This window comes from Aegilops tauschii, chromosome 5 (genome assembly GCF_002575655.3).
Source record: "Aegilops tauschii subsp. strangulata cultivar AL8/78 chromosome 5, Aet v6.0, whole genome shotgun sequence".
Classification (NCBI taxonomy): domain Eukaryota; kingdom Viridiplantae; phylum Streptophyta; class Magnoliopsida; order Poales; family Poaceae; genus Aegilops; species Aegilops tauschii.
The window spans coordinates 522,197,338-522,219,975 of record NC_053039.3 but is presented as its reverse complement, the minus strand read 5'-3'; positions in this window follow the sequence as shown (position 1 = coordinate 522,219,975).

Sequence of the window (22,638 nt, the reverse complement as noted above, 5' to 3'; positions counted from 1 at the left end):
TTTTAATACCTATTCAACACTTTTCACATACTTGTTAAACATTTTTTAAATTCTTGTACAACACTTTCAAATACTTGTTCAACATTTTCCGTATACTCGTTCAACATTTTTTAATACCTACTCGACATTTTTCAAATACTTGTTCAACATTTTAAAAATTCTTGTTCAACATTTTCCATATATGTAGAATATTTTAAAGTATAAAGATTAGTACAAAAATAAAGCAAAAAATTAGAAAAAAAATAATAGGTTGTGGCTCCCGTACGGCTAGGCCGCCCCGTCTGGGGCTCCTCCATTAATTTCGGATGCGCTGATCCATTCTTTGCCCTCTCCTTATTAATGCTCGAGCCGGTTATTGATTTTAACTCTCATCCATATACTCCTATATACTAGATAATTCCCCGCGCATTGCTGCGGAACATTTGGTAAGAATCAATTGAGTAGCAACCTGAATTGCAACCGGTAGCATGTGTAAAACCACTGATGCTCCTATCCGTAGGAGAAACAAAGTGAACTAAGACAATCAACTCATCCATGTTTATACCGTAAAAATGGTAAATTCAATCGCTTGATTTTAAAAGTTAAACAACGGATGAAACAAAATGTACCTAGACGAACGATGGAACTGGAAGGGCAGGGCATGACTGTTGTATGCATGTATAGGGTGCCAGTAGCCCCGTTTGAGCCACCCGCAGGAAATTGTCTCGTCGGATACATGTATATTAATGGGAGCAGCAAAAATACTATGCAGCAAGAACCATGAAATCATTCTAGATCCTTGCCATCCGCGGAAAATCATCAGACACTTGCGGCGGGTGGGCTCTAACCAAATCTGAAAATAAGCTTGCCATGTAAGACACTAGATAGGAAGTGTGGCTTGCCGCACCCCACCCGCCCCAGCCATAGCCAGCCCGGTAAGGCATGTTTTATACTCCATAGAGTTATCAAAAACAAAGATGTCCAAGAGTACCAAAGTCTATTACATACCAGTAGTGCGTTTTCATAGGAAATGCAACATGACATACCAAAAGGATAAAGGTTCATAATACCAAAATAAGTCACAACTAATCATTCATCTACTATCCAGATGATGAGTCACAGGAATAAGAACTGTATGAACAATACATCAGAGCTTATATGTGCACACCCAGTCACATAGATTATACATGAAGCGAGTTTACATCACCGATACAACTCATTCATCTAAATACTAACTAATGCAATCTAGTTTTATATAGCATATTGGGCAAAGAGTACACAGTGCATCTTGGATAGAGAACTACATAAGTCATCCTTATATGATGTACCAGGCAAAATAAATTAGTTAGCTACATGAAGTGAGCTTACATCACCGATAGAACTCATTCGTCCAAATACCGACTGTAAGCTATTTTTACATAGCATATTGGATAAAAGAGTGCACATCGCATCTTGGATAGAGAACTATAAGTCATCCTTGCATCCTGTAAGGGGCAAAATAAATTAGTTAGTGCAGCGTGGATAGATATTTGTATAGCTAGCACAATCTCCCTCAACTTGATCAGATGCTTAAAAAGGACCTTAGTTACATCAGTGGTTATAAAAGTTGGTATGTACACTACATATAGTATGATCTGCCATAATGGAAGTACCACTTCATTGGAGAGAGAGAGAGAGGGAGAGAGAGCGAGAGGGATTGTACATCGCACGGTGGTGCAACCAGGAGTTGATGGAGCCGTAGACTCTCTTTGATAAGTGCTTCTATATGAAAACAGTTTATCATTTCCTATGAGAATCAAGTTTAAACCTAAATGCTCCCAGGAATCCTAAGAAACAACGCATACATGCTAGCATGACATATAAGTTTTATATCAAAGAGGCAAAGTATTAAGCATTTAGAATGAAAGAGATCAAAGTGCAAAACACATAATCTTGTTTATGAGCTGTGGTCAGCCAAAAAATAGAATCGTTAAAACCAAATATAAGAACAGTTAAAGCAGATCAAATGGAAAGAAGCCAAAATACAACTACTTAAATAGTGCAGTAACCTATCCATCATAAAAACCCAAGCCATGCTTTTTGGATGTATAAACAAAAAGATGCAGAGTTGCAGCAGAAGAAATGCTAGGTGAGTAATTTGATGATGCCAAAGTAAGATTATTAGATAAATATCACCTTAATTAGCAAGAACCACGGAAGGAAGCTAGGGAGCACACCACTGTATCATCTAGTATGAGCCAGAAGACATCGTACATCACATCTGAAGGAGAAGCACTCTAGACAACATCCACTGATTATCATAATCAGTAACATCATGAATGAAGACAAACATTTTTTTACCATAAATGCAAAAGAACATTCAATTATAATATATTTGTTTATTCATATGCATCACATGACAATAACATGATGTAACGCCCACGATGCGGCTATATCTCCCACGTGTCGAGGCACGACTTAGAGGCATAACCGCATAGTGGTTTTGTCGCAAGAAGGGTCATCTTCACACAATCCCATGTAATGAACAAGAATGGGATAAAGAGTTGGCTTACAATTGCCACTTCACACAATACATAAATATTATCATACATCATCCAAAATACAATCATAAAGACCGACTACGGTCAAAAACCAGATGAAAATAAGACAACCCCAAATGCTAGATCCCCGATCGTCCCAACTGGGCTCCACTACTGATCATCAGGAAAAGACACATAGTAACAACCACGTTCCTCGTCGAACTCCCACTTGAGATCGACGCCATCATCTGCACTGGCATCGTCGGCACTTGCAACTGTTTTGGTAGAATCTGTGAGTCACGGGGACTCAGCAATCTCACACCCGCGAGATCAAGACTATTTAAGCTGGTAGGAAAGGATGGTGCAATGAGGTGGAGCTGCAGCGGCAAAAGCATATATGGTGGCTAACTTGCGCAAATGAGAGCGAGAAGAGAAGCAACGGAACGGACGTCATCTAGCAATGACCAAGAAGTGATCCTGAACACCTACTTACGTCATACATAACACAGACCGTGTTCACTTCTCGGACACCGCCGAGAAGAGACCATCACGGCTACACACGCGGTTGATGTATTTTAATTGGGTCAAGTGACGAGTTATCTACAACCGGACATTAACAAATTCCCATCTGCCTCATAACCGCGGGCACGGCTTTCGAAAGATAATACCCTGCAGGGGTGTCCCAACTTAGCCCATCATAAGCTCTCACGGTCAACGAAGGATAAACCTTCTCCCGGAAAGACCCGATCAGTCTCGGAATCCCGGTTTACAAGACATCTCGACAATGGTAAAACAAAACCAGCAAAGCCACCCGAATGTGCCGACAAATCCCGATAGGAGCTGCATATATCTCGTTCGCAGGGCACACCGGATGAGACATCCTACGAGTAAAACCAGACCTCGAGTTTCCAGGAGGGGGCCCCGCAGTCTGCTCAGTTCGGACCAACACTCGAAGGAGCACTGGCCCGGGGGGGGGGGGGGTAAAATAAGATGACCCTCGGGCTCGCGAAAACCCGGGGGAAAAGGCTTAGGTGGCAAATGGTAAAACCAAGGTTGGGCCATGCTGGAGGAGTTTTATTCAAGGCGAACTGTCAAGGGGGTCCCATAAATACCCGACCGTGTAAGGAACGCAAACTCAAGGAACATAATCCCGGTATAACAGTAACTAGGGCGGCAAGAGTGGAACAAAACACCAGGCATAAGGCCGAGCCTTCCACCCTTTACCAAAATATATAGATGCATTAATTAAATAAGATATATTGTGATATCCCAACATATCCATGTTCCGACATGGAACAAACTTCAACTTCACCTGCAACTAGCAACGCTATAAGAAGGGCTGAGCAAAAGCGGTAACTTAGCCAGACAACGGTTTGCTAGGAGAGGATGGTTAGAGGCTGACATGGCTACAATGGGAGACATGATATAGCAAGTCATAGGTAGCGGAGCATGGCAATAGAGCGAACAACTAGCATAGCAAAGATAGAAGTGATTTCGAGGGGTGGTCATCTTGCCTGCAAGATTCTCAGAGTTGTCGAAAGCTTGATCCTCGTAAGCGTACTCGACAGGTTCCTCGTTCACGAACTCGTCTCCCGGCTCTACCCAAGACAAGAACACAAACAAACGGAACCACAATCAACAACGAGAAATGCGCAAGCAACGTGATGCAAAACATGTATGATATGCAAGATATGATATGCGATGCATATGCGTGCTCCGGAAGGAAAATGATGAACATGGCAGTAACTTGGCAAACCAAGCATTCCACTGGAAAGGTGAGATGATTTCGGTCGAAATCGATATAAAGATCACCGGAATCGGGTGCACGGTTTGCAAATGGCGAGCAAAACAAGAATGACACGAATCTGCGATTAACAGCAAGATAGCACTTAAAATGCAACAGGTAACAATGCTACAGCACCCCAACATAGCAAAAAAGTACATGGCAGTAATCTACAGGAGATGCTTGACAAAAGATGAACACTGAGCTATGGCTAGTTCACAACATATCAAGCTCAAACAAGCATGGCAAAAGTGCAAAAGATTACAGGTTCACAGACTTGGTGAAAAACTGGACATGGCAGAAATCAGCATCAGGTAGCAATGCTCAGAGCATGAAATCAACATGCTACAGGAACTTAACATAGCAAAACAAGGCATGGCAGTGTTCTACTAAAAGCACATGACAAAAGTCCCTTACTGACCATAAGCCAAAAAGGATCAGAAGATATGATGGCAAGCATGTAAACATAGCAAGTTTCGTTATCAGGTTTCAGACTTGGCGGAAAACAGAGCATGGCAGAAATAATAATATGTAGGCCTCTTTGTGAGCTTGATGCACTCACTACAGACCAATTCATGACAAACCAAGTATACCTACAGCAAGATGGCATGTTTATGAAGCTATCCATGGCAAGAACAATTGCATAGCATGTATGGATCAACTAAAATAAGCTTGGCAAAAATGCATACCATGTTAAGAATCTGCCAGAAATATTTTATAGCAAAAGTAGAGCAAGATTGAGTCATGCTATGGCACTCCATAATTGCAAAAAATTGCAGGAATGGATCAATTACAACAATATCTACAAAACATACTTACTGAACATCTCCAAAATATGCATGGATCTCTCTGTAGCATCAAGTTTACATGGCAACAAAATTACAGCAGACGAGGACTTGGAGAAATCACCAAGTCCCTGAAATCAGAAATATTACGGGGCCTACTTTGCATGCTTGTGCTAGTCACCACAGAGATCACAAAAATACATGGACTACACCACTGGAAAGATGGCATGACATACTTCAAAACACATGTAGAGCTCATGCTCAAAAGATGCACAGATTTAATGATACAAAAATGACAAATCTCCAAGTTCTGATAAGAACCAGAGAATAACAGCAACTAGCCCTCTTCCAACAGAGATTTGGGCATCAAGATGACCTCTAATGAACATGGTGCAACTGAACAAAATGAAGAGCATCACGATACGAACAATTTGACATATTACACGCGTGAATCGGAGCTACATGCACAAAGTTATCTCATCGGGAACAGGAGCACTTGCTGATAAAATAACAGGACTTAGAAAAAAAGGAAGGACGAAGTCAACGGGAGCTACATTGTCTACCAGATTGGATCGAGGGAGAGGCCGTCGATGGCGGCGGCGCAACTTCGCCGGAGAGGAGGGACGGGGCGCCGGCCGGAGGGAGAGAGGCGCGGCCGGCGGGGAACACGGACGGCGGGGCCGCCGGTGGCCGGAGGAGGAGCGCCGGCGGCGGCCTCGGGAGGCGCGTCGGGCGGCGGCGGAGATGGCGGGGCCGGCCGGCGCCGGCGAGGGCAGGCGGCGGTGACGGGACCCGGCGGCGCGCGGGCACGGCGGCAGGCGCGGGGCGGCGCGCGGGCCCGCGGGGGCCGGCGTTGGGCCTGCGGGCCGGCGGCGGGGCGAGGACGGCGACGGCCACGTGTCGCCACGGGATTGGACGGGGCGCGGCGGAGGACGTTGTCCGGCGGCGCGGAGGGAAAAATCTAGGGTTTCGTGTGCAGTTTCGTTTTTCGGGATGCCCACATATAAATAGGTAGAGGGAGCTAAGAGGCTCCAAATGAGGTGCGGTTTTCGCCCACACGATCGCGATCGAACGACCTAGAGCATGGAAGAGAGTTTGGTGGGTTTTGGGCTGGTTTTGGAGGGGGTTTTTGCTGGATACTCAAATGGACTTTGCGGATGCCCGGTTAACCGTTGGAGTACCAAACGACCTCCGAATGGAACGAAACTTGACCGGTAGTCTCCGGGTGGTATATTAAGACCACTTGACAAGCCTCGGTCCATTCCGAGAAAGTTTGACACACGCACACGAAAGAAAACTAGAGGGGTGCACCGGAGGAGATAGGAGCGCCGGATTGCAAAACGGACAACGGGGAAAATGCTCGGAAGCATGAGACGAACACGTATGCGAATGCAATGCACATGATGACATGATATGAAAATGCATGACATGACAAAATACAAAACGAAAGACAAAACCCGACAACGGAGGGAAAAACATAACACATAGCCGGAAATGGCAAGAGTCGGAGTTACAAATATGACAAGTTACATGCGGGGTGTTACAACACTCCACCACTACGAGAGGATCTCGTCCCGAGATCTAGGACTGAAAGAACTCCGGATATTCGGAACGGAGATGGTCCTCGCGTTCCCAGGTGGCTTCCCGGTCGGAATGGTGCGACCACTTCACTTTCAGGAATTTGATAGACTTGTTGCGAGTCTTGCGCTCAGTTTCTTCAAGAATAGCAACGGGGTGCTCATGATAAGACAAATCTTCCTGGAGGTCAATCTCTTCGAAGTTGATAGAGCGCTCAGGCGTCTTGAAGCACTTGCGGAGCTGTGACACGTGGAACACATCGTGCACGTTCGCGAAGTTGGAAGGAATCTCAAGTTGATAGGCGAGGTCGCCTCTTTTGCCAATGATCTTGAAAGGACCCACGTATCTAGGGGCAAGCTTCCCTTTGATACCGAAGCGACGAGTGCCTTTCATTGGAGAGACGCGGAGGTAGACATGGTCTCCGATCTCGAAAGCCAAATCACGGTGCTTACTATCATAGTAGCTCTTCTGACGCGATTGCGTGGCTTTGAGATTATCACGGATGACTTTACACATTTCTTCAGCTTCAGTGATTAAGTCATTGCCAAGAAGTTGGCGTTCACCAGTCTCTGACCAATTGAGAGGAGTACGGCACTTTCTGCCATAGAGAATCTCGAATGGGGCCTTGCCCGAACTCGCTTGGAAGCTGTTGTTGTAGGAGAATTCAGCATATGGAAGACAATCTTCCCATTTCATGCCAAAGGAAATGACACAAGCCCTGAGCATATCTTCAAGAATTTGATTGACTCGCTCGACTTGGCCACTAGTTTGAGGGTGAAAAGCTGTGCTGAAGCGAATGTTTGGCATGATCCTGCTTATTCTTGGAGAAGACCAAGATATCATCGAGATACACCAAAACGAATTCATTGGTATAGGGGTTGAAGATGAAATTCATCATCCGAGAGAACAATGGAGGAGCATTGACAAGGTATCCATGACAAAAGATACTAGATAGGAAGTGTGGCTTGCCGCACCCCACCCCACCCGACACTTGCGGCGGGTGGGCTCTAACCAAATCTGAAAATAAGCTTGCCATGTAAGACACTAGATAGGAAGTGTGGCTTGCCGCACCCCACCCGCCCCAGCCATAGCCAGCCCGGTAAGGCATGTTTTATACTCCATAGAGTTAACAAAAACAAAGATGTCCAAGAGTACCAAAGTCTATTACATACCAGTAGTGCGTTTTCATAGGAAATGCAACATGATATACCAAAAGGATAAAGGTTCATCATACCAAAATAAGTCACAACTAATCATTCATCTACTATCCAGATGATGAGTCACAGGAATAAGAACTGTATGAACAATACATCAGAGCTTATATGTGCACACCCAGTCACATAGATTATACATGAAGCGAGTTTACATCACCGATACAACTCATTCATCTAAATACTAACTAATGCAATCTATTTTTATATAGCATATTGGGCAAAGAGTACACAGTGCATCTTGGATAGAGAACTACATAAGTCATTCTTATATGATGTACCAGGCAAAATAAATTAGTTAGCTACATGAAGCGAGCTTACATCACCGATAGAACTCATTCGTCCAAATACCGACTGTAAGCTATTTTTACATAGCATATTGGGTAAAAGAGTGCACATCGCATCTTGGATAGAGAACTATAAGTCATCCTTGCATCCTGTAAGGGGCAAAATAAATTAGTTAGTGCAGCGTGGATAGATATTTGTATAGCTAGCACAATCTCCCTCAACTTGATCAGATGCTTAAAAAGGACCTTAGTTACATCAGTGGTTATAAAAGTTGGTATGTACACTACATATAGTACGATCTGCCATAATGGAAGTACCACTTCATTGGAGAGAGAGAGAGAGGGATTGTACATCGCACGGTGGTGCAACCAGGAGTTGATGGAGCCGTAGACTCTCTTTGATAAGTGCTTCTATATGAAAACAATTTATCAGTTCCTATGAGAATCAAGTTTAAACCTAAATGCTCCCAGGAATCCTAAGAAACAACGCAAACATGCTAGCATGACATATAAGTTTTATATCAAAGAGGCAAAGTATTAAGCATTTAGAATGAAAGAGATCAAAGTGCAAAACACATAATCTTGTTTATGAGCTGTGGTCAGCCAAAAAATAGAATCGTTAAAACCAAATATAAGAACAGTTAAAGCAGATCAAATGGAAAGAAGCCAAAATACAACTAATTAAATAGTGCAGTAACCTATCCATCATAAAAACCCAAGCCATGCTTTCTGGATGTATAAACAAAAAGATGCAGAGTTGTAGCCGAAGAAATGCTAGGTGAGTAATTTGATGATGCCAAAGTAAGATTATTAGATAAATATCACCCTAATTAGCAAGAACCACGGAAGGAAGCTAGGGAGCACACGACTGTATCATCTAGTATGAGCCAGAAGACATCGTACATCACATCTGAAGGAGAAGCACTCTAGACAACATCCACTGATTATCATAATCAGTAACATCATGGCAAGCTTATTTTCAGCTTGAAAATCAAGGATGATACAATAACATGACAAAAGAAGCATTCACCCAGAATAAATCAAATCAGAAAGCAATATTCATCATGTTAAACTGCAGAAAGCATCACTAAAAATAAATCAAAATAGAAATTAACATTCAGTTATGTAATACTTCAGTAAGCATCACTAAAAAGTTAAAATAGAAATACATAAATATATACATGCATATTAACCTATTATAAACCAAGCTGATGCTAGCAGGCTATCCGTTAGTTTACATCAATCAAGAAAACAGATCAATATTACCAGTTTGAGAGAACAATAGATTTATCACCAATGCATTGTGTAATGCTTCTACCATACCAATGACCATACCCAATGACTAATACACAACTCCCTAAGCAACGCTATACGCATCACCCGCGTCACAGGAAATAGTTATGCTTGTATAAAGCAGGAAGATTTCATATCTAAATCTGGGGCATTTGATAACATATAAGCGATGGAAAGAAATTGGTGCAATTCAAAATAATAAATTAGGGGCAACATCAGGGATGGGGCTGGGAGCCCAAATATACCTCAGGATGGTGCACAAACGATGAAATCACTGTTGTCAACATCCTGTTGACCATCCGCTCATAGACACTGCCAGTATCTTATTATCTGTTGCTGAGGAGGAAGGAGGCAGTCATAGCAACGCCGTGAGCTCAGTAAAGTGGAGAAGGGCGGTGGCTAGCAGTTGCTTCACCTTGGCTCAGTGTCCTCGTCCGCCTCGACGTCAGCAACCGTAATGACTGAACTCGAGAGTACCGCAATGAATACCAATTAGAAAAGATGGGCTATATTGAGAAACTTTCTGGTAACCCAAGAAGGGTTGGTCGCGGGTTCTAGTTGCTTCACCTTGCCTTGCCGGCATTGCCGCTGATGCCCCACTACTTCTGGAGGCGTCAGCGGTGGTGTCGAGCCTGAGGGCGAGGAAGAAGGGTTGTCGCGGGTTCCAGTTGCATTTGCAAAAACCCAAGAACTAAACATCAACCACATGATGTGCAGTGAAGACTATATGTGGTTGAATGAGTTTGTATCAGGAAACATGCCAGCCGAGATGAGCACTTGCACAAGAAAAAAATGCTCTCAGTGATAGTGTTTGTTTATCACTACTGATAAAACTGATTATGTAGTGCGCTCCACCTGGGACTTCTCCTCTGCTCCGCCCATTGGCGCGCCCTCTATGAGGTCGAAGCAAGATCTGTAGGCCCCTGTAAATTGATAGTATTTTGTGATAGCTTGTTTTTAAGCGTCATCAAAGGCAGAACCTCCTCTTAACACTTTCTTAATGTAAGAGCAGAACAAATTATCATAATTTCAAAAGAAAGATTTCTAAGTCAACAATAAATTGATGTCAGCGAATCCAACATTCTCTTCAGTAGTACACGCAGTGGCTATCTCAACAAACTTGCAACATACACCCAGGCTGTAGCTCGAGACAACAAGAGAGTATGATTAGTTCAGAGCGGTAATAATGAGATCTTCCCTCAGAGCAACATCAGTATAGATTTCAATACCACAACATGGATCGACTCCTAACCATTTAAAAATGTAGTTCGCGAAGTTCAAAGTGGCATGCAACACAGATCTAAACATTCTTTCGAGTTGTCTTCGCATTCATAAGAAACTAAGAAGAGCACGACACAAAATAGCAATAGAAGGTTGTTGCTTTGATAAGGAACAACAAGACAAATAACTGAATGTACTGATAAACAAAGCAACGTCAGAGATGTACATTTAAGAAATTGTTCAGCCAACTATTCAATTAGATATACATGCAACTATGTGTATACATACTAATAACAAATTTCACTCATTCTCCCTTTTTCTAATTTGGAACAAGCACAATAATTTACCCCGTCACTGAAATCTGAAGTCACTGTGCATGTGTATGTTTATACACCCAGCCAAAAATCTAGGAAATGCAAAATAAGAATCTGAATGCCCGAAAATAATCTAGCTGGGCAACTCGGCTACTCCGAGCTACCCCAGATTGAGCGCTCACTGGTCGTCCTATCCTTTCTTTACCTCTTCCGAGCCGTCTAATTTTTAGTCTATTTTCACTTCATGGTTATTTTTCCTGTTCTATGACTGGTCAGCTTATTACTCGGTGGGGTCTTGTGTCTATTGGCTGGGTTAACCGTTGAGATGTGTGAAAGAGCTTTGGCCAATCATCTCCTCGCGACCTGCTCCCGCCATCCCGCGACGTGCATGCTGCGGCCTCCCCGTTGGTCACCCAATCCCACAGCCACACATGGACCAATGTGTGGATTGGAAGTTCCCTTCCATTTCTAATTAGCATAATTGCTTATCTTTGCGCTGGTCATATTCGACACCATCAAAAGAGAAGCTAGACTTTGGGTTACTGCGGGTGCACACAAATTGGGTAGCATAATGCCAGGAGAGTAATGGACCTCATGTAATATGTGTGGTGTAACAAACAAACTCTATTCTCCTTCTTAATTAATGGATGAGGCAAAGCTTATGCCTCCGTTTCGGAAAAAAAGATCTCGCAATGCAAAATAATAAGCACTGAAAAGGAAGCAATGACATCCAAATAAATAACAACACCGAGATCTAGGCATAGAGATGTTGGTACTTAGTCAAAATGAAGCACAACTTGTCCAGATTTAAAAATGCCTAACCCTAGACTCTTTTGTATGTGTTATTGCTGGTTCTCAGGTGTCCCAATAACTTGTAAAAATCAACACTAATCAGCTATTTGAATTTTTTTTGAAGGGGTTAGATAGTAGGAAAGGCTCCTACTGCATATATATTACCAACTCAGGAACAGTACATGTTACAAGTGTTACTTTACATATGCACAAGTGGAAAAAGGAGGTGTGCCAAGAAAGGTATAAGGGGGGCAGAAGACTGCGGACCAGAGTGTTAAGCTACAACTAAGGTAAAGAGTTAAGTAAGTCAGCCACTAGCTGCTTCTTGTGGGGGGACACTCTGTAGCTGATGTCAGCAAAGTCTCTCTTGAACCTAGCCAGCCAGGATGAGATTGATGGGGCCACCTTGCGAAAGTAGTTATTATTCCTTTCTTTCCGAAGGCTCCAGGCTGCCACCAAGAAAACATCCATGATCATCTTCTTAGGATTCAAAGTCTTGAGGTGTGCAACGAGGTCCAATCTGTTGCCATGTGATGGCCAATATATGTTGAGTTTGCTCCAGCATTCATGACTAAAAGTGCAATGGAAGAACAGATGTTCAACGGTTTCTTCCACATGGCGTCCACAAAGCAGGCAGTCAAAGTTATTGCCAATGTTATAATGCCTCCTCTTGAGCATGTTTCTCGTGTTAAGGCGATCAGAGAGCAGGAACCAACCGAAGACCTTGATTTTAGGGATGCATTTGGTTTTCCAGAGCAATCGGTATGCATCATGGGCAATCATCTCTCTGAAGAAGGTGTAGTAGGCTGTGGTTTTGAAATCAGCAGATCCCCAAGAGCATATCCAGGCATCATTAGAGTCGGCCATCATTGCAGTGTTAACATTTTGCTGGAGAGCTCGCAGTTTGTCAAAAGCTTGAACCGAGAGGGGCAAGTAGAAAGCCTAGTTAAGATGGGTGATCGAGAGAAATTTTCGTGTTGAGGCATCTTCATCGTTTGTAAAGGAGAAAGCACGCGGATATGTTTCCGAGAGAATGGAGTTGTTCCAGTCATCCTTCCAAAACAGAGCCGTGTCACCTGCTTCAATCTTCACCTTAGTGACCCCCCTGTAGACTGGCATAAGCTTAGTGAGCTGGCGCCACCAGAAAGAGCCGCATGGCGCAGCAGCATGGGGGTCAGTGGAAGCATAGTACGTGTCCCAAATGAGGTGCACCCAGGGAGCATCAAACTTGTTGTAGAACTTGTGTAGCAGTTTCAGAAGCATTGCGTCATTTTGAACTCTGAGATTGAGAACTCCGAGGCCACCACTTTTCTTGGGCCAACACACCATGTCCCAAGCCGCAAGAGAGTTTCTTTTTTTCCCCTCCTCAGTTTTCTTAGTCCAAAGGCCGTGTCTCCGTATCTTGTCGAATTGTTCAACTATCTTTGGCGGGAGTTTAAGAATCCCCATAGGGTATATCACCAGCGAGGTGACCAAAGAGTTCATGAGTGCCCGCATATAACATTAATGACATTGCCACGGTGATTCTGCGCTCAGCCTTGAAGATCCAAGGAGTTAGATCAAGGACCATAGGTTTGGTTACGCCCAAGGGTAGGCCCAGATATGTGAACGGCAGTTGTGCACATGCACATCCAAAGATGGCAGCGATATCCTTGTACTTTTCCTCCGGAGTGTTCAAAGGAATAAGTGTGGACTTGTGAAAGTTAATGTGCAGTCCCACGGAGTCAGCATAGTCCATGAGTATTTGTTTCATGTAGGTTGCTTGGACACGGCAGGCCGGCATGACAATGATTATATCGTCCGCGTATTGGATGACAGGGAAATGGTTGTTGCGTCCTGAGGGAATTGGCAGTTGCAAATTGTTGTTGTGCATGGCTTCATTAATGGCAGTCGGAAGTAAATCCGCGGCAAGCACAAAGAGCAAGGGGGACAGCGGGTCCCCTTGACGAACACCGCATTTGCACCAGAAGTGTTTACCAGGGACTCCATTAAGGAGCACCGAGGATCTACCTGAGGAAGAGATGCATTTAAACCAATCTATCCATTTGTCATTGAATCCCATACCTTTCATAATCTGTACGATGGCCGAGTGCTGCACCGTGTCAAAAGCTTTGGCGAAGTCTAGTTTTAGCAAAACAATCTCTCGCTTGGATGCTTGGCATTGGTGTATGTACTCGAAGGCCCAGGCTAAGCAATCATAGATGTTGCGCCCCTTAAGAAAACCATATTGATTTCGATGCATGATTTGCAAAATGATTTTTTGTAAACGGTTAGCTAGCAGTTTTGTGATCAGCTTAAGGCAGCAGTTGAGCAACGTGATGGGTCGATAATCATTGACTGTTTCAGGGGCTCTGGTCTTAGGAATGAGAGTAATGTGACCATAGTTGAGGCTTTCCAGATTGAGAGTACCTTTATGGAATTCATCGCAAAGACGGTAGAAGTCATCTTTGATCACTGGCCAACAAGCTTTGAGAAAAGCACCGTTGAAACCGTCCAGGCCAGGTGCCCGGTCAGGAGGCATTTCTGTAACTACATCATCAATCTCTTTCGACGTGAAGGGTGTGGTGAGGCTGTCAAAATCCACGCTGTCACGTAGCAGCTGGGAAAGGTTGAATTTCATCTGAGGTGGTTTTGTTGTCCCCATTCGAGTTTTGAAAGCCTCAAATAAGATACACTCTTTTCCAGCATGGTCCTCCACGACGGTATCATCGTTGATTTTCAAGCTAGAGATGAAGTGTTGGGGAACGTAGTAATTTCAGAAAAATTCCTACGCACACGCAAGATCATGGTGATGCATAGCAACGAGAGGGGAGAGTGTTGTCCACGTACCCTCGTAGACCGATAGCGGAAGCGTTTAAAACAACGCGGTTGATGTAGTCGTACGTCTTCATGATCCGACCGATCAAGTACCGAACGCACGGCACCTCCGAGTTCAGCACACGTTCAGCTCGATGACGTCCCTCGAACTCCGATCCAGCCGAGTGTTGAGGGAGAGTTTCGTCAGCACGACGGCGTGGTGACGATGATGATGTTCTACCGACGCAGGGCTTCGCCTAAGCACCGCTACGATATTATCGAGGTGTAATATGGTGGAGGGGGGCACCGCACACGGCTAAAAGATCGTTGATCAATTGTGTGTTGAGAGGTGCCCCCTGCCCCCGTATATAAAGGAGCAAGGGGGAGGTCGCCGGCCAAGGGAGGAGAGGCGCGCCAGGAGGAGTCCTACTCCTACCGGGAGTAGGACTCCCCCCCTTTCCATGTTGGACTAGGAGAGGAAGGGGGAAGAGGTGGAGGGGAGGAAGGAAGGGGGGGGGGGCGCCGCCCCCTCTCCTTGTCCTATTCGGACTGGGGGGAGGGGCGCGCGTCCCTGCCCTCGCCTCCTCTCCTCTCTTCCACCTAGGCCCACTAAGGCCCATTAAGTTACCGGGGGGTTCCGGTAACCTCCCGCTACTCCGGAAAAATCCCGATTTCACCCGGAACACTTCCGATGTCCAAACATAGGCTTCCAATATATCAATCTTTATGTCTCGACCATTTCGAGACTCCTCGTCATGTCCATGATCACATCCGGGACTCCGAACAACCTTCAGTACATCAAAACATATAAACTCATAATATAACTGTCATTGTAACGTTAAGCGTGCGGACCCTACGGGTTCGAGAACTATGTAGACATGACCGAGACACCTCTCCGGTCAATAACCAATAGCGGAACCTGGATGCTCATATTGGTTTCCACATATTCTACGAAGATCTTTATCGGTCAGACCGCATAACAACATACGTTGTTCCCTTTGTCATCGGTATGTTACTTGCCCGAGATTCGATCGTCGGTATCTCGATACCTAGTTCAATCTTGTTACCGGCAAGTCTCTTTACTCGTTTCGTAATACATCATCCCGCAACTAACTCATTAGTCACAATGCTTGCAAGGCTTATAGTGATGTGTATTACTGAGTGGGCCCAGAGATACCTCTCCGACAATCGGAGTGACAAAACCTAATCTCGAAATACGCCAACCCAACAAGTACCTTTGGAGACACCTGTAGAGCACTTTTATAATCACCTAGTTACGTTGTGACGTTTGGTAGCACACAAAGTGTTCCTCCGGTAAACGGGAGTTGCATGATCTCATAGTCATAGGAACATGTATAAGTCATGAAGAAAGCAATACCAACATACTAAACGATCGAGTGCTAAGCTAACGGAATGGGTCAAGTCAATCACATCATTCTCCTAATGATGTGATCCCATTAATCAAATGACAACTCATGTCTATGGCTAGGAAACATAACCATCTTTGATCAACGAGCTAGTCAAGTAGAGGCATACTAGTGACACTCTGTTTGTCTATGTATTCACACATGTATTATGTTTCCGGTTAATACAATTCTAGCATGAATAATAAACATTTATCATGATATAAGGAAATAAATAATAACTTTATTATTGCCTCTAGGGCATATTTCCTTCATGAAGTTCTTACGATATCTTTCCGTGGCAACAACTTGGAAGAATTTGGAATTCTTATCACCAAATTTAATCCAACAAATAGTGCACCTCTTTTTCCAATAATCTTTTTGGTGATGAAGGAGTCTAAGTAGATGTTTCTTGAGAATGGACTGAAAGTTGCTGTCCTGTCTTGTCAGCATGCGGCGATTAGCAATGTGGTCGATCTCAAGTAGAGCTTTGTTGGTGTTAGCAATGGCTGTCTTAAGCCTTGAGATTTTCTTGCTCCATTGACTAAGGGCATGTCTCAGATTTTCTTGTCAACATGCGGCGATCAGCTATTTGAATGATTAGTGATTTACCTGAGAGTATAGGTGTCACAAGTATATTCATTAACTACCCTCGTACAACCTGGAAATTGATTATGGAATGAGCCTCTGACGGGAAATAGAAAACAAAAAACACAAAAGAATGGTAAGTAGCTGACATAGGAATGTAGGTACTGTCACTCTCTCCAACATGAAAGAAGAACAAAGAAATCTTATTTATCTACAATTTTCCACTGTACACATCCCCAAAATCCAGAAAAAATGGATTGGAAGATATCCTAAATTGCAAGCCTAATGCTACGAAATCACACTTCAACATTCACGCTCACCTAAGATGAACCGAGCATGCCTATATGTGCTCCATTCGAATGCTTCAAGGGCTCCAACGCTAAACAAATAAAGATGAAAACACACAAATCAGGCACAGATCAACTCACCCACATTACCAATATAAGAAACAAACATCAACCACCCACCTCCACGGCGACCAGAGAGGAGAAGAGACGGGGCTACAGACGGCAATGCTTGCTCATGGAGAAGAGGAGGGGCCGCTGTCCAAAAAGTTGAAGAAATCAAAATGAGGAGTTATTTCTAATTAGGTAAGAAAATGAACCAGTCTAGACCTTTTCAGCTATTTACCATGTTATTAGCGAGACCCAAACAAAGTTGACGGCTAATCTGGCACTACACTACAACATGCAAGGACAACAGATAAAAAGAACAATTCCATACCTAAACTCCTACCACTTGAGGACAAGGAAAAAAGCTAACCATGCAAAGGAACAAAAGGCCCTGGCTCCCAGACAAAACTGTCCTCCTCCATGACATACAAAAGGCTAGGTACCCAACAAAGCAAGAAAGACAACAAAATTTTCCTTCGATGGAATCTAGCTAAACATCAGCATCTCCTCAACAAGAAGGCTCAGATTCCACCTTTATAGAAGACAAGCAAAATCTAGATCACTATGTAATGTTGTTATTGTTTGCTTTGGTAGAACACAACAAGGAGCTTTTTATTCAGTATTTTGCTAGCTGCTTGCCCCCTGCTTGAAATGCGTATATAAGGGGCCATGGATACATTACAGAAAGAGAGAGAGCATTAGGGGGGTTACCTAGCCCACCACCAAAGGCCCAGGGGCATCCAAACTTGTCCGCTCCAGCAAAGGTCAACTCCATCAGAGGAGAGGAGTGGCAGGCAGGGGAAGCTGACGCCGACGAGGGGCCTACCCAGCCTACCTGCATGAGGAACAAACCAAGCTCATGGCCATCTGTGAGAGGGGGAAGAGCAGTGAGAAGGGGAGAGCAAATCAAACCAAAGATGGGTCCCCACCTTGACCTTGAGGAGGAGCAGCGCCGACACTATGGTCAGATCAGAGCAGCGGCGTCCGTACTGAGCAGAAGCAAGGAAGTAGTCGAGCAGGAGCAGATGTGGATTCTTCACCTTCTTCTGATACGGGAACGGCTGCTCGCCGGGGAGCTCCTGGTCTTCGGGGTGCGCGGCGGCTAGTGTCGGTGTCAAAACCAATAGATCTCGGGTAGGGGGTCCCGAACTATGCGTCTGAGGATTCATGGAACAAGGGACAAGTGGGACACAATGTTTACCCAGGTTCGGGCCCTATTAATGGAGGTAAAACCCTACGTCTTGCTTGATGTATTTGATGAGTATAGGGGTTACAAGACTTGATCTACCTCGAGATCGTAATGGCTAAACCCTAGCTGTCTAGCCTATGAGAATTATGATAGCCTCTACGGACTAAACCCTCCGGTTTATATACACACCGGAGGGATCTAGGGTTGTACAGAGTCGGTTGGTAGAGGAAGGAAATAACATATCCGGACACCAAACTTGCCTTCCATGCATACAGGAGTCCTATCCGGACATGGGGGAAAGTCTTCTACTTGTATCTTCACGACCCATCAGTCCGGCCCATATTAAACGGTCCGGACACCCGAGGACGGATGTCTACTACGCAACTTTATTCTTGTAGACTCGTGTTGGGCCTCCAAGCGCAGAGTTTTGTAGGACAGTAGCAATTTTCCCTCAAGTGGATGACCTAAGGTTTATCAATCTGTGGGAGGTGTAGGATGAAGATGGTCTCTCTCTCAAACAACCCTGCAACCAAATACAAGAAATCTCTTGTGTCCCCAACACACCCAATACAATGGCAAATTGTATAGGTGCACTAGTTTGGCGAAGAGATGGTGATAGAAGTGTAATATTGATGGTAGAAATATATTTTTATAATCTGAATAAAAAAACAGCAAGGTAGCAAATAGTAAACGGGCACAAAAACGGTATCGCAATGCTTGAAAATGAGGTCTAGGGTCCGTACTTTCACAAGTGCAACCTCTCAACAATGCTAATATAATTGGATCATATAACCGTCCCTCAACATGCAACGAAGAATCACTCCAAAGTTCCTATCTAGCGGAGAACATAAGACGGAATTGTTTGTAGGGTACGAAACCACCTCAAAGCTATTCTTTCCGATCAATCTATCCTAGAGTTCGTACTAAAATAACACGAAGCTATTCTTTCCGATCGATCCAACCAAGAGTTCGTACTAAAATAACACCAAAGCAAATTCATATTCATAATACTCAATCCAACACAAAGAACTTCAAAGAGTGCCCCAAGATTTCTACCGGAGAAACAAAAGACAAGAACGTGCTTCAACCCCTATGCATAGATTACCCCAATGCCACCTCGGTAATCCGCGAGTTGAGTGCCAAAACATATATCAAGTGAATCAATACGATACCCCATTGTCACCATGAGTATTCATATGGAAGACATATATCAAGTGCTCTCAAATCCATAAAAGTATTCAATCCGATAACAACGAAATCTCAAAGGAAAAAACTCAATTCATCACAACAAGATAGAGAGGGGGAAACACCATATGATCCGACTATATTAACAAAGCCCGCGATACATCAAGATCGTGACATCTCAAGAACACGAGAGAGAGAGAGAGAGAGAGAGAGATTAAACACATAGCTACTGGTACAAACCCTCAGCCCCGAGGGTGGACTATTCCCTCATCATCGTGGTGGCCGCCGGGATGATGAAGATGGCCACCGGTGATGACTCCCCCCTCTGGCAGGGTGCCGGAACGGGGTATAGATTGGTTTTCGATGGCTACAGAGGCTTGCGGCGGCGGAACTTCTGATCTAGGTTAACCCCGAGGGTTTTTGGAATATTTGTGAATTTATAGGGTAAAGAGGGCGTGCAGGAGGCCACCGAGGTGGGCACAACCCACCTGGGCGCGCCTGGGCCCCCAGGCGCGCCCTGGTGGGTTAGCCGTAAGCCCCAGATAGGGGAGACATGCCCTTTACCCCCTTGGGGCACCCCCAGGTTCTGCTCTGGCCCACTGGTGGTCTTCTGGTCCATAAAAAATCCACAAAAAGTTTCGCGGTGTTTGGACTCCGTTTGATATTGATTTCCTGCGATGTAAAAAACATGCAAAAACACAACAACTGGCACTTGGCACTATGTCAATAGGTTAGTCCAAAAAATGATATAAAATGACTATAAAATGATTATAAAAAATCCAACAATGATAATATAACAACATGGAACAATAAAAAATTATAGATACGTTGGAGACATATCAAGGACCCCCTAATCCAGGACTCGCTCAGTAGCCCCTGAACCTGTCTTCGATGACGATGTGTTCAGCACGCGGATTATCTTCAACATTGCAAGGTGGGTTCCTTCTCTTGAATATTTTAGGATAACTCTCTGCATAGAAGAACTGTATCCGGCTCTGTATAGTCAATATAACCCTTAGCCACGAAGGCAGAATGTCAAAACAAAACACTATCTTTTACTGACAACTTTTTTCGACGAAGAGTCACATCTGGCTCTTAACATTTTGAACCGTTCCCACGCCCCCGTTTCGTGTTTCGAGGCATAGCCTCCATTGGCACGTCTTGTCAAAACAGAGATCATGCCCGCCCATTACGGGATTCCCATTAATACGGTTTTGGGTAATCCAACCGCGTCGTTTGCACGATCCCTTTGGGAACAGGCGAGTTTCAAGGCTTGAGAGGGGGGGCGTTTGGTATTTCACTACCTATAAGAGGGCAAAGATCCCTCCTTTCTCCCTCATGCCTTCTTCTAGATCCAGCCTTCCCATCTCCGAGCTCCAGCGCCCGAAAATTCATTCTTTTCCACCGCCACCAACCTCCTCAGCCATGTCTGGATCCGGTTCCAAGGGAAAGTGGGAGGCTGATGTCTACTACGCAACCTTCTCCTTGTAGACGTTGTTGGGCCTCCAAGTGCAGAGGTTTGTAGGACAGTAGCAAATTTCCCTCAAGTGGATGACCTAAGGTTTATCAATCTGTGGGAGGTGTAGGATGAAGATGGTCTCTCTCAAACAACCCCGCAACCAAATAACAAAGAGTCTCTTGTGTCCCCAACACACCCAATACAATGGTAAATTGTATAGGTGCACTAGTTCGGCGAAGAGATGGTGATACAAGTGCAATATGGATGGTAGATATGGGTTTTTGTAATCTGAAAATATAAAAACAGCAAGGTAACAAGTGGTAAAAGTGAGCGTAAACGGTATTGCAATGCTAGGAAACAAGGCCTAGGGTTCATGCTTTCACTAGTGCAAGTTCTCTCAACAATAATAACATAATTGGATCATATAAATATCCCTCAACATGCAACAAAGAGTCACTCCAAAGTCACTAATAGCAGAGAACAAACGAAGAGATTATTGTAGGGTACGAAACCACCTCAAAATTAACCTTTCTGATCGATCTATTCAAGAGTCCGTAGTAAAATAACACGAAGCTATTCTTTCCGTTCAATCTATCCTAGAGTTCGTACTAGAATAACACCTTAAGACACAAATCAACCAAAACCCTAATGTCACCTAGATACTCCAATGCCACCTCAAGTATCCGTGGGTATGATTATACGATATGCATCACACAATCTCAGATTCATCTATTCAACCAACACAAAGAACTTCAAAGAGTGCCCCAAAGTTTCTACCGGAGAGTCAAGACGAAAACATGGGCCAACCCCTGTGCATAAGTTCACAAGGTCACTGAACCCGCAAGTTGATCACCAAAACATACATCAAGTAGATCACGTGAATATCCCATTGTCACCACAGATAAGCACATGCAAGACATACATCAAATGTTCTCAAATCCTTAAAGACTCAATCTGATAAGATAACTTCAAAGGGAAAACTCAATCCATTACAAGAGAGTAGAGGGGGAGAAACATCATAAGATCCAACTATAATAGCAAAGCTCGCGGTACATCAAGATCGTGCCAAATCAAGAACACGAGAGAGGGAGAGATCAAACACATAGCTACTGGTACATACCCTCAGCCCCAAGGGTGAACTACTCCCTCCTCATCATGGAGAGCGCCGGGATGATGAAGATGGCCACCGGAGAGGGATTCCCCCCCTCCGACAGGGTGCCGGAACAGGTCTAGATTGGTTTTCGGAGACTCTGGAGGTTTGTGGCGGCGGAACTCCCGATCTAGGTTATGTTCTGGAAGTTTGGGTATATATAAGAGGTGTTGGCATTGGAAACAAGTCAGGGGGGTCTCCGAGGCGGCCATGAGGTAGGGGGCGCGCCCCCACCCTCGTGGGTGCCACGGGACTCTTCTTGTCCATCTCCGATGCTCCATGGGCTTCTTCTGGTCCAAAAACAATCTCCGTGAAATTTCAGGTCAATTGGACTCCGTTTGGTTTTCCTTTTCTGCGATACTCAAAAACAAGGAAAAAACAAAAACTGACACTGGGCTCTAGGTTAATAGGTTAGTCCCAAAAATCATATAAAATAGCATATAAATGCATATAAAACATCCTAGATGGATAATATAATAGCATGGAACAATCAAAAATTATAGATACGTTGGAGACGTATCAAGCATCCCCAAGCTTAATTCCTACTCGTCCTCGAGTAGGTAAATGATAAAAACAGAATTTTTGATGTGGAATGCTACCTAACATGTTTATCTTCTCTATTGTGGCAAGAATATTCAGATCCATAAGATTCAAGACAAAATTTTAATATTGACATGAAAAAAATAATACTTCAAGCATACTAACAAAGCAATT